This window comes from Sorex araneus, chromosome 2 (genome assembly GCF_027595985.1).
Source record: "Sorex araneus isolate mSorAra2 chromosome 2, mSorAra2.pri, whole genome shotgun sequence".
NCBI classification, from domain to species: domain Eukaryota; kingdom Metazoa; phylum Chordata; class Mammalia; order Eulipotyphla; family Soricidae; genus Sorex; species Sorex araneus.
The window spans coordinates 310,409,528-310,421,749 of record NC_073303.1 but is presented as its reverse complement, the minus strand read 5'-3'; the positions used below and the strand labels follow the sequence as shown (position 1 = coordinate 310,421,749).

The window sequence follows — 12,222 nt, the reverse complement described above, 5'->3', positions numbered from 1 at the left end:
ATTACACTGGGCCATCCATCACTAGGAGTGAAGTCAACATTAATTCACAACACAGATGAAGAAGAAAGACAATTTGTGAGGCAGTTTTTTGTTTTACTTTAGGAATTCCTGTTTAATTTTACTAGTTTTTCCATTGTCTGGCATTTATAATATGGTCATGAAGTAAAGAGGCAATTATTTACTTCTCTTTCCTATCTATGATATTTTAAAACTCAGGGTTAATATGATTTCCGTTTAGAAAAATATTTGTATAGTCATTTACAAGGCCTTATAAAGCTAAGGCATGCCAAGGTAGTTCAACTTTTCAATTTATTGTGGCTAGACTTAGTTGGAGCTAAATAAAAAATGCTTTACTATCCAATTTTAATGTCAATTTTAATATATGTACACCTACATACACACCTACATACACATATATGCTGTGCAGTCTTTGATACTCAGCTACTTACATACTGACTGGCAGTAAAAAAAAATTACCAGGATCAACATTATATGGAAATATTTCCCTTGGTCATCTCTTTAATCATTTTAAAATTTAAATGGACTTTTTAAGATCATTGGATGTGATTAATATTGGCTAAGATATGAGAGGGTTATATTTTTTCTTCGTAAGGAGGAAAAAATATTGGAGCCTCCAAACTTCCCTTTCTTTCTATCATCCAGACAAGTGGATTTCTTTAAATTTCTTTTCCTCTAGATTAGAGCATTCTTTCCTTTTTAAATTAGATGCTATGGTAGTATTATAGTTTTTTAATACTACTAAAGTTATTTTACAGTTGAATAACTGACAGTGTTTCAAGAAATCTCCACCATTTTTGTCACATAGACTGACAAACTAGCATTTTCTTGTTAAGCAGAGAGCTCCAAACCCACCACTGGTATTAGCATCTTTCTGCCAATGACCCCAGGTTCCTTCCCTTTCCCCACTCCACCTCTTCAGAAAAGCCATTTAAAATGTTTTCTATTTATATAGTTTGAATCACACATGTATACTAGTGTTAATTCTGATAGTTTTTGATGCAAATATTTTGCCCACCTATATAATACTGAAATATACAAGACCCTTAACCAATATCTTTATCACCAGTTCATCACCTTTGGCTTTCTGATTTCTATAATCAAAGTCCAAAGAGTTTGCTCCCTGGTTCTCTATATATCTCAAGTGAGTGAGAACATTTGTGTCCTCCCTCTGACATTATTTGGTACCATACAGTTCCACCCAAGTTGCAGATAATTGTATTTTTCCTATTTTCTTATAGCTGCAATGTAGTTATATATGTGCACATATATATGCATATGTATATATATACATATATATATATATATATATATATGTTTCACACGTGAAAGAACTGGCAGAAGCAAAGGAACCCAGGTGTGTGGGACCCAGAGCTGAGATCTCTAAGCCTGCTTGGATCGGGACTGGGACTCCCCCACCCAGATCCCCCATTTTCCAGTAGCTTGGCAGTCACACCCATAAACCTGCCCTTGGCACTGTGTAATTTCATCAACAGCCAAGATCCAGAGACTATAAAACAAAGCTCCCAAAAGCCCTTGGCCTCTTTTTTTCTTTAAATTTTATTGAATCACCGTGAGATAGTTACAAGCTTCCACGTTTGGGTTACAAGCACACAATGATCACTCAGTGCTCTCTTTGGCAGCACATATACTAAAACTGGAATGATACAGAGAAGATAAGCATGACCCCTGCACAAAGATGACACACAAATTCATGAATTGTTACATTTTTTTAAGAAAAGAAAAACCCCTACAAACACAACAAACTCCTACAGAAAGATGGCACAAAAACTCCACAACAATAATCTATCTCAATGTCAATGGTCTAAACGCACCCATCAAGAGAAACAGAGTAGCTAAATGGATTCAGAAACTGAACCCAGCATTCTGCTGCCTACAAGAAACACATCTGAATGGTCAGAGCAAACACAGATTCAAAATCAAAGGATGGAAAACAATCCTTCAAGCAAACAACTCCCTCAAAAAAGCCATAGTGGGCATACTAGTATCGGACAATATGGATTTCAGATTGAAAAAGATTAGAAGGGACAGCGAAGGCCATTTCTTACTAATCAAGGGATACGTAAAACAGGAAGAACTCACACTGCTAAACATATATGCACCTAATGAGGGACCAACAAAATACTTAAAACAACTGCTAATAGAATTTAGAGAGGACATCGCTAGCAACACAATAGTAGTTGGAGACTTCAACATCGCCTTATCACCACTGGATAGATCAACAAGATCAAAACTCAGCAAGCTTTTGTTCTTTTGGATGTGTGCTAGTCTCTGTGGTGTGAGGTGGTATCTCGTGGTTGTTTTGATCTGCATCTCTCTGATGATTAGTGATGTAGAGCACTTTTTCATGTGCCTTTTGGCCATTCGTATTTCTTCCTTGGTAAAGTTTCTGTTCATTTCTTCGCCCCATTTTTTGATGGGGTTGGATGTTTTCTTCTTGTAGAGTTCAACCAGTGCTTTATATACCATTGATATCAACCCCTTATCTGCTGGGTATTGTGTAAATATCCTTTCCCATTCTGTGGATAGTCTTTGTATTCTGGTCACTGTATCTTTTGCGGTGCAGAAGCTTTTTAGTTAAATGTAGTCCCATTTGTTGATCTCTGTTTTTACTAGATTGCTTAGTTCCGTGTCACCTTTGAAGATACCTTTATCTTCAATATTGTGGAGGGTTTTGCCGACCTTGTCTTCAATGTACCTTATGGTTTGTGGTCTAATGTTGAGGTCTTTAATCCATTTTGATCTGACTTTTGTGCATGGTGTCAGGTCAAGGTCTAAGCTCATTTTTTTGCATGTGGTTGTCCAGTTGTGCCAGCACCATTTGTTAAAGAAGCTTTCCTTGCTCCACTTCACGTCTCTTGCTCCCTTATCAAAGATTAGATGATCATACATTTGGGGTTGTGTGTAGGCATATTCCACCCTGTTCCATTGGTCTACGGCTCTGCCTTTGTTCCAGTACCATGCTGTTTTAATTGTTACTGCTTTGTAGTAAAATTTGAAGTTGGGGAGGGTGATGCCTCCCATCGTCTTTTCCCCAAGAATTGTTTTAGCTATCTGTGGACGTTTGTTGTTCTATATGAATTTTAGGATTGCTTGATCCATTTCTTTGAAGAATGTCATGGGTATCCTTATAGGGATCGCGTTGAATCTGTATAATGCTTTGGGGAGTATTGCCATTTTGACAATATTGATTCTCCCTATCCACGAGCAGGGTATATGTTTCCATTAGGATGTGGGGAGAAAGGGACCCTTCTACACTGCTGGTGGGAATGCTGACTAGTTCAGCCCTTTTGGAAAACAATATGGACGATTCTCAAAAAACTAGAGGTTGAGCTTCCATTTGATCCAGCAATACCACTGCTGGGAATACATCCCAGAGAAGCAAAAAAGTATAGTCGAAACGACATCTGCACTTATATGTTCATCACAGCACTGTTTACAATAGCCAGAATTTGGAAAAAACCTGAGTGCCTTAGAGCAGATGACTGGCTGAGGAAACTTTGGTACATCTATACAATGGAATACTATGCAGCTGTTAGAAAAAAATGAGATCATGAAGTATGCATATAAGTGGATCAGCATGGAAAGTATCATGCTAAGTGAAATGAGTCAGAAAGAGAGAGACAGACATAGAAAGACTGTGCTCATCTGTGGAATATAGAATATTAGTATAGGAGTCTAACACCCAAGAATAGTAGAAATAAGTACCAGGAGGCTGTCTCCATGGCTTGGACACTGCTCCCTCATTCTGGGTAACTCAGAGAAGGGAACACCAAGTAAAATGTGGTTGGAGGTCATACGGGGGAAGGGTGATGCGTGCCGAATTTAGAGACTGAACACAATGACCACTCAACACCTTTATTGCAAACCACAACACCTAATCAGAGAGAGAGAGAGAACAAAAGGGAATACCCTGCCATAGTGGCAGTGTGGGGTGGGGGGAGATGGGACTTGGGAGGGTGGGAGGGAAGCTGGGTTTACTGGCGGTGGAGAATGGGCACAGGTGAACGGATGGGTTCTCGAACTTTGTATGGGGGAAACATGAGCAGAAAAATGTACAAATCTGTAATTGTACCCCCACAGTGATTAACTAATAAAAATAAATTAATTAAAAAAAAACTCAGCAAGCAAACACTGTCCTTGAAGGAAGAAATAGGAGAGAGAGCTAATAGATCTATATAGGGCTTTGCATCCCCATAAAAAAGAATACACATTCTTTTTCAGTGCACATGGAACATTCTCCAAAATAGATCATGCGCTGGGCCACAAAGCATACCTCCATAGAATCAAGAAGATAGAAATTGTATCAACTATCTTCTCAGACCATGATACACTGAAGATAGAAATTAATCATGCGCAGATGCTGAGGACCAAACTATACACCTGGAAATTAAGCAACTCGATGTTGAACAATGAGTGGGTCAGGGAGGAAATCAAGGAAGAAATCAAAAGATACCTGAAAACAAATAAGAATGAAGACACGAGCTACCAGAACCTGTGAGACACAGAGAAAGCTGTGTTAAGGAAACTGTGTTATGCTGTGTTAAGCTCTGCAAGCATATCTCAGGAAGGAATAAAGGGCCCACATAAATAACCTGACCTCATAGCTCAAGACCTTAGAAAAGAATCAACAAAGGGAGCCAAAACCAGGCAGAAGGAAAGAAATAATAAAACACAGCAGAAATCAATGATATGGAAACCCAAAAATCAATCCGAAAGATCAATGATCAAACACCCATCCCTCCACCAGTGCACATTCCCTACCACCAATAGTCCTAGTATACCCCCCATCTTATTGTCTAGTTCTCCCTCTCCAAGAACCCAGCAAGCTACAGAGAGTATCCTGCCCGCAGGGCAGAGCCTGGCAAGCTCCCTGTGGCATACTCGATATGCCAAAAACAGTAACAATGATGGGTCTCATTCCCCTGACCCTGAAAGAGCCTCCAATGCGGCACCGTTGGGAAGGACAAGTAAAGAGAGGCTGCTAAAATATCAGAGCTAGGACAAATGGAGATGTTACTAGCACCCACTCGAGCAAATAGATGAACAAGGAGATGACAGTGATACTAGGCATTTTATAAGCATGTTTACATTAAAAACTGCTCATGTGTGCCAAGAAAATAGCACAGGGGTCAGAGGAGGGACCCTGTTTAATCCCCAGCACCATATAATACCCCAAGAGTAAAATGGGAGTAGCCGCAAGACCCTTGAGCACTGCTGCCGTGACCCTTCTGGTCCCTGCAGACAATGAGCAGCACGAGATCCCCAGACCCCAGCTTGAACTGACTGTCCAGTTGACCAGATACTGCCAGAGTGACCCAGGGCCTCATAAACAGGACTTTAGGGAGGCCCCCACAAACAAGTGCTCACATAATTTTCATGACTTCTATGTAATATAACTATTATTTTTCATTTATGTATAAAGAAGTAAGATACATGTAAGATGCTAAGTAGCTTTATGCAAATTTGCACAAACCAGTAAATCAGTCCGTTTGTATCCTGATTTTAATTCTTCACCACTTGAGCTCACTGTGTTTTTGCAGACCTAAGTAAACAGCTGCTGTCCAATCATGTGGAGTCACTGAGCACACATGGCTATTTAAACAGCAACATCAGTTACTTAAGACTTAAAATTCAGGGCCAGAGAGATAGCCTAGTGAGTAAGTAGCTTGCCTTGCACGCAGCTGACCTGGATTTGCTCACCAGCATCCCATATGGTCCCTTGAGCTCACTAGGAGTCATTCCTGAGTGCAGAGCCAGGAGTAACCCTCGAGCATCACCAGGTGTAGCCCAAATTCAAGCAAACAAAAATTTATTTTTTTTTCCTCATCGACACTAGCGTATGGTGCAATTGCCACATATGAACAATGCCAACTCTATGGACCAATGGAAATAGGGAGTTCATCTACCTTTGCAGAAAATCCTGCTGATCAGCAGGTCAGTACTGACTTAGGCAAGCACTGGCAATGGTGCCAGGGGAAGAAGTCATTTCTTGGCTACACACATCATTTAGTAAGAAGGTTAGTAAAACTGGTAAAAACAAATAAAAATTTTACAAAAATGACTCCAGACTTAAACAAAGTTTAAGTGGTACTAATTTCCTATTCTTCTCTAGGATGTAAGTTTATGAATTATCTAAGATTTAAAAAATATCACCAACATGTTTATCTCAGACACAGTCTGAGTGACAGTATTGCCCAGGGACCCTGCAGGTGATACTTAACTGCCATTGGGAAATGGGAAATAACAGTTAGGTAATTGCTGTTCTCATATAAGTACACTAATTTAGTTATCTAAACCTAAGTTTCTCATCCGTGCCATGCCATGGGGCTAATAAAAATGCTTCTTCTGAAGGTTTTCTGAAGGCTAAATGAATCATATATCTAGTTCCTATACAGTGAGACTCTTAATAAACAACTTATATAATTTGGAGACAAGATATACAACTCAAGGGGCCGGAGCGATAGCACAGCGGGTAGGGCGTTTGCCTTGCACGCGGCCGACCCGGGTTCGATCCCCGGCATCCCATATGGTCCCCCAAGCACTGCCAGGAGTAATTCCTGAGTGCAAAGCCAGGAGTAACCCCTGAGCATCGCTGGGTGTGACCCAAAAAGCAAAAAAAAAAAAAAAAGATATACAACTCAAAATTCACAACAAAATAAAGAAAGGAAGGGAAGGGGAACACTTGGTCAAGTGCTGGAGCAGCTCTAACCAGATCTAAACATTTATAGACTTGATATGCTTGTGATTAATTATCTTGGAAGGTCACTAGCTGAAAGGCATTTGGCATTACATAGCATTGAGCTGCCAAGGCTAACAGCCGTTATTAAATAGCCACCTAGAGACTGTGTTCAGCACTTCCTGTCACACTTGACTCAAACACTATCACCGCTCTACTCTTCGCTGTGCCTGTTCATAAAAAATAGGCATCTTCTTGGGGTTTACCCCTAATGTTTTTAAGTAGGGAGCTCTATGGCTAATTCCAGGAATTTATATTTTAAAACAGTATTCTCATTTTGAACACCTGTGGTCTATGAACAGCATTCCCCAAAATACCATAGCTCCAACTTATTTAAAACAGAAAAGCAAGATACAAGTATTCCACTGTGGTAAACTGTAACTTAATTTTCACATTTACTATCTTGTCTCATGTTGAAAGTTTTTCACAGTTAAAATGGATTTGTAACAAGTACTTTTCTATTGGGAATTCAATTAATTGTGTTGTGAAGGTGGGATAGAGTAGGAAAGATAAATAACTTAATATTGCAGGCAATTCTATCATATTTCATCAAATGTACTGAACTAAGTATGAGACAGAACTTTCACATCATATCGCTGATATCAGTCAGTTCCTTTAGTTAATAAGCTATTTTTAATAATAACAAGTGTCTTACCTAGTGTAAATTATAACACAGGTTATTAACACTGTTGTAGCACTGTCGTTCATCGATTTGCTCCAGCGAGCACCAGTAACGTCTCCATTGTGAGACTTGTTGTTACTGTTTTTGGCATATTGAATATGCCACAGGTAGCTTACCATGCTCTGCCGTGTGAGCGGGATACTCTCGGTAGCTTGCAGGGCTCTCCAAGAGGGACGGAGGAATCAAACCCGGGTCAGCCTCGTGCAAGCCCTACCCGCTGTGCTATCACAGAATAAGTAAATAACCTAGCCTATGTTAGCTAGGCTGAGAGGTATTGCATCTAAAGATACATATATATTTCATAAGTCATAATCTTATACAATGCCTACCTATAAGCAAAAAAATATTTCGTTATGTGGTCATAAAGGAAATGTCAAGCTTTCAAGAAAAAATAATGGTTGCGTTGAATTCACAGAGTAAGGCCATGCTAGTTACCAGCATAGTAAGATTGTTACAAATCCATTTTAACTGTGAAAAACTTTCAACATGAGACAAGATAGTAAATGTGAAAATTAAGTTAGAGATTTGTTTTGAATCATATGGGAAGAAAACATGGTAAACTGTTTACTTTAGAGATTTGAACTATCCCTGCATTTTTTTTAAATTTATTTATTTTTAATTAGAGAATCACCGTGAGGGTACAGTTACAGATTTATACACTTTTGTGCTTATACTTCCCTCATACAAAGTTTGGGAACCCATCCCTTCACCAGTGCCCATTCTCCACCACCCGTAAACCCAGTGTCCCTCCCACCCTCCCCAATCCCATCTCCCCCCCACCCCACCCTGCCACTGTGGCAAGGCATTCCCTTCTGTTTTCTCTCTCTAATTAGCTGTTGTGGTTTGCAATAAAGGTGTTGAGTGGCCGCTGTGCTCAGTCTCTAGCCCTCATTCAGCCCGCAACTCCCTTCCCCCACATGGCCTTCGACTACAATGTAGTTGGTGATCGCTTCTCTGAGTTGACCTTTCCCCGGAACGTGAGGCCAGCCTCGAAGCCATGGAGTCAACCTCCTGGTACTTATTTCTACAGTTCTTGGGTGTTAGTCTCCCACTCTGTTATTCTATATACCATAGATGAGTGCAATCTTTCTATGTCTGTCTCTCTCTTTCTGACTCATTTCACTCAGCATGAAACTTTTCATGCCCATCCACTTGACTACAAAATTCTTGACCTCCTTTTTTCTAACAGCTGCATAGTATTCCATTGTATAGATGTACCAAAGTTTCCTCAACCAGTCATCCGTTCTGGGGCATTCGGGTTTTTTCCAGATTCTGGCTATTGTAAACAGTGCTGCGATGAACATACATGTGCAGATGTTGTTTCGATTGTACTTTTTTGCCTCTCTGTATCCCTGCATTTTTAATCTCACGTGTATAGACACCATTTACAGAACTTGACTTAATAATGACTCCAAAAGAGAACCCACTCCATCAGCTGCCAGTTTTGTTTGGTTTTGGTCCACATTTGGTGTTGGTCGGGGCTTCCTCCTGGTTCTCTTACTCCTGCCAGAGCTTGGAGGATAATAAGTGGTGTCAGAGAGCCAATCTAGGTAGACTGTGTGCAAGACAAGTGCCTCACCTACTGTATTAGTTCTCCAACTCAAGCTGTCAATTTTTTTACAAATTGCTTTGTGAAAGTCTATGAACTACGAAGTTTAAACTAACTTTCTCATTAAAAACATGTATTTGAGATAAAGAGAACTCAGAGTGTGGTTATGGACAGCCAATAATATATGTTACAAGGAGCTGAAGTGATAATAGTATAGAGCAAGGACTAAGTCTTGAGCACCACTGGGTGTCACTCCCCTACCCCCCCCCCCAAAGAAAAAGACATTTCACAAACTGAGGGGTAAGTGGCAAGTACACAGAACAGAGGTAAATGAATGCTGTGGTTGATAAAAGCCAAAGTAGATTGGGATCAGGACTATAATGGACGGTAAAAGGTATAAAGATATGGTAGCTAGTATAATAAGGACTGATTAAGAAGATAGACTACTCATACCTTCAGTTCCTCCTTGCTGTCATCTATAGGGCATTAAAGTGTAGATTGAGGCCAAGAAGATAATTCAAAGGGCTCATATGTATGTTTTGCATGTGAAAGGCACGGGTTCAAATCCCTACACCCTGAGCACCACTTGTATGGCAGAACACCAGAAATAGTTTCTGAACACTGCCAACTATGCCCTGAAAAAGTAAACAAAATGTATAAATTGTTGAGACTATCCTTTAGTACCTTCCCACATGGAAGAGCCTGGCAAGCTACCCGTGGCGTGCTTGATATGCCAAAAACAGTAACAACAATGGTCCTCATTCCCCTGATCTGAAAGAGCCCCTAATACGCCATTGGACTACACTAGCACACAACGGGGACGAATGGAGACGTTACTGGTGCCCACTCGGGCAAATCGATGAACAACCGGGATGACAGTGATACAGTGAAACTGTGTAACAGATTCAAGTACATAAGATCTGGCAAGATCGAACAAGCATAGGAAAATTGTCTTTACTTTGGGCAGCACAGAGGTTAAGCTCATGTGCTGAAACTTAAATACTTTTCTTAAACAGAGTCATTCAATATCAACTTACTTTGATTCAGGACAAAAATATAACAAGATATTCTATTTGGTTTTCCAGGTTTTTTAATTCACCCTTTACTTCATCATTAAAGAGGCCACAAAAATCAGATGAGCTTCAAATATCTAGAAAAATCACATTTCTAGAAGCCTAGTATCCCTATTTTGCACAAATAAGAAACAGTCCTTGAAAATGTGTAAGCATTCAGATATTTTATGCACCCAAATACATAGCTAAACAAAGCTTATAGATATTGAGCTATAAGTGAAATATGATATCAAAGTCTAGAGAAAGACTTGAGTTCAAACCCCAGGTCCATGGTGTCCTAGTTATCAGACTTTGGACAAGTTTATAACCTCTATAACTAACTCTCCTCGTCTGGAAATTGGAGGTAATAGGAGTTACCCAAGTATTGCTCTTCAATTCCTGAAGGAAAATCATGTAAACACCTTGTTGATACATAGTACCAGTAACAAGGAAAAGTTTCTGCTGGATCTGCTGTGACAGGAATGGAATGGGCAAGTAGAATCAAACAACTTATCTCCTCTTGAAGAAGTAAATACACAATGCTGAGGAGTGAATATAACACTCATTGTCATAGTCAAGATTTATAAATTAATTTAGTCTTGTCTTCAGCCATTCTCCTTGGTATATATGTCCTCATTACATCGTTTAATGAATAGATCTGGAGTAGGTTTTATTGCGACTCATATTTTGAGACTTTATTAGAGCTTGATTCATCCTGATTCCAGACTTTTCCATACTTTTACACATCCTCTGTTGACTTTATTTTTTTTTCTTTTTGGGTCACACCTGGTGATGCACAGGGGTTACTCCTGGTTCTGCACTCAGGAATTACTCCTAGCGGTGCTCAGGGGACCATATGGGACGCTGGGAATCGAGCCTGGGTCGGCTGCGTGCAAGACAAACACCCTACCCGCTGTGCTATCACTCCAGCCCCCTCTGTTGACTTTAATATCTAACATCCTAAAAGCATCATTCTTGATATTCTCTCTTTTGCTCAGTCACTGTCACTGTCACTGTCATCGATTTGTTCGAGCGGGCACCAGTAACGTCTCTCACTGTGAGACTTATTGTAACTGGTTTTTGGCATATCGAATACACCACGGGTAGCTTGCCAGGCTCTGCCGTGTGGGTGCTATACTCTCGGTAGCTTGCCAGGCTCTCTGAGAGGGGCGGAGGAATTGAACATGGGTCGGCCATATGAAAGGCGAACGCCCTACCGCTGTGCTATCGCTCCAGCCCCTTTTGCTCAGTAACAGCTTTTAATTTTTTAGATAAAGGAAGAGGAGGACGAGCAGTCAGAGCTCACATTATTGAACAGCATTTCCTAATAAGAGAGTCACTGGTCTTCTAGTTGTGGTCCAATGGAAATTTAAGACTCACTTTCTGCCAGCCAGGAAGCCATAGAGAAAGAAATCTGGAGTGGAGGCAATTAATGATTGCAAATGAGATTTATGAAGAATGTCTCTCTGCAGGCTTCTTCTCAAGGACACTTCTGGAGAGCAAGAATTGTGTTGAATCATCCCAATAGAGAATTTTTCTAATCCAGAAAATGAAGAGCAAAACCCGTGTCTTCCAATGGTGTCAATATCAACATGATAAGGCATGGTGTTTTTAATAAGATTTCTGAAATAATGATGATTAGGGATTGGTCTGATCCCTATGGGAAAGAGTAAGTCAAAGAGAGCTGGGATGAATTGGCATGGGCTAGAAGCATCAGGCTACAGAATTTGACTTTCTAATTTCTTAAATTTTTAGCAACAAAATTTTTTTTCTCAAGCCAAATCTTATGCAGAACCGTAATCACCAAACAAAAATGTTGCATTGCTAAGGATGAGGTGAAACAGTAAGAGGAAGACCCACTCAATTTTCCCTGTCACCACAGTCCTAAAGGTAATAAATGAAATCATTTACTATATTAGGAATAAGGGGAGGGAGGACAAATTTCACTTGATTTGAAGTTGGGCAGGATATTCAGGGGAAGTGATCCAGAAAGGGTGGGACTAAAAATTTGGAGCACAAGATAATGCTTAAGAGTCTTATAGAATAGATAAAATACCATTTAGTGGGGATCATCCAGTAAAATTCAAAAGAGAAACTGGAGAAGAAAGAAAAACTTAGGTCTAAAGTGGAGGGAGAATCAAAGAGGAACCTAGAAGGAGTA

The 12,222-nt window shown here is 40.0% G+C and overlaps 1 protein-coding gene and 1 non-coding gene across 6 annotated transcripts in view; one reads left to right on the top strand and one right to left on the bottom strand.

Annotated features, from left to right (window-relative positions):
- MECOM (MDS1 and EVI1 complex locus) overlaps positions 1–12,222 on the bottom strand; it is a 646,375-nt gene that overhangs the window by 99,056 nt on the left and 535,097 nt on the right. The gene's annotated exons all lie outside the window — the stretch shown is intronic.
- On the top strand, positions 1,646–1,752 carry LOC129402798 (U6 spliceosomal RNA). The gene has a single exon (XR_008628840.1). It is a non-coding gene; the product is annotated as a U6 spliceosomal RNA (small nuclear RNA).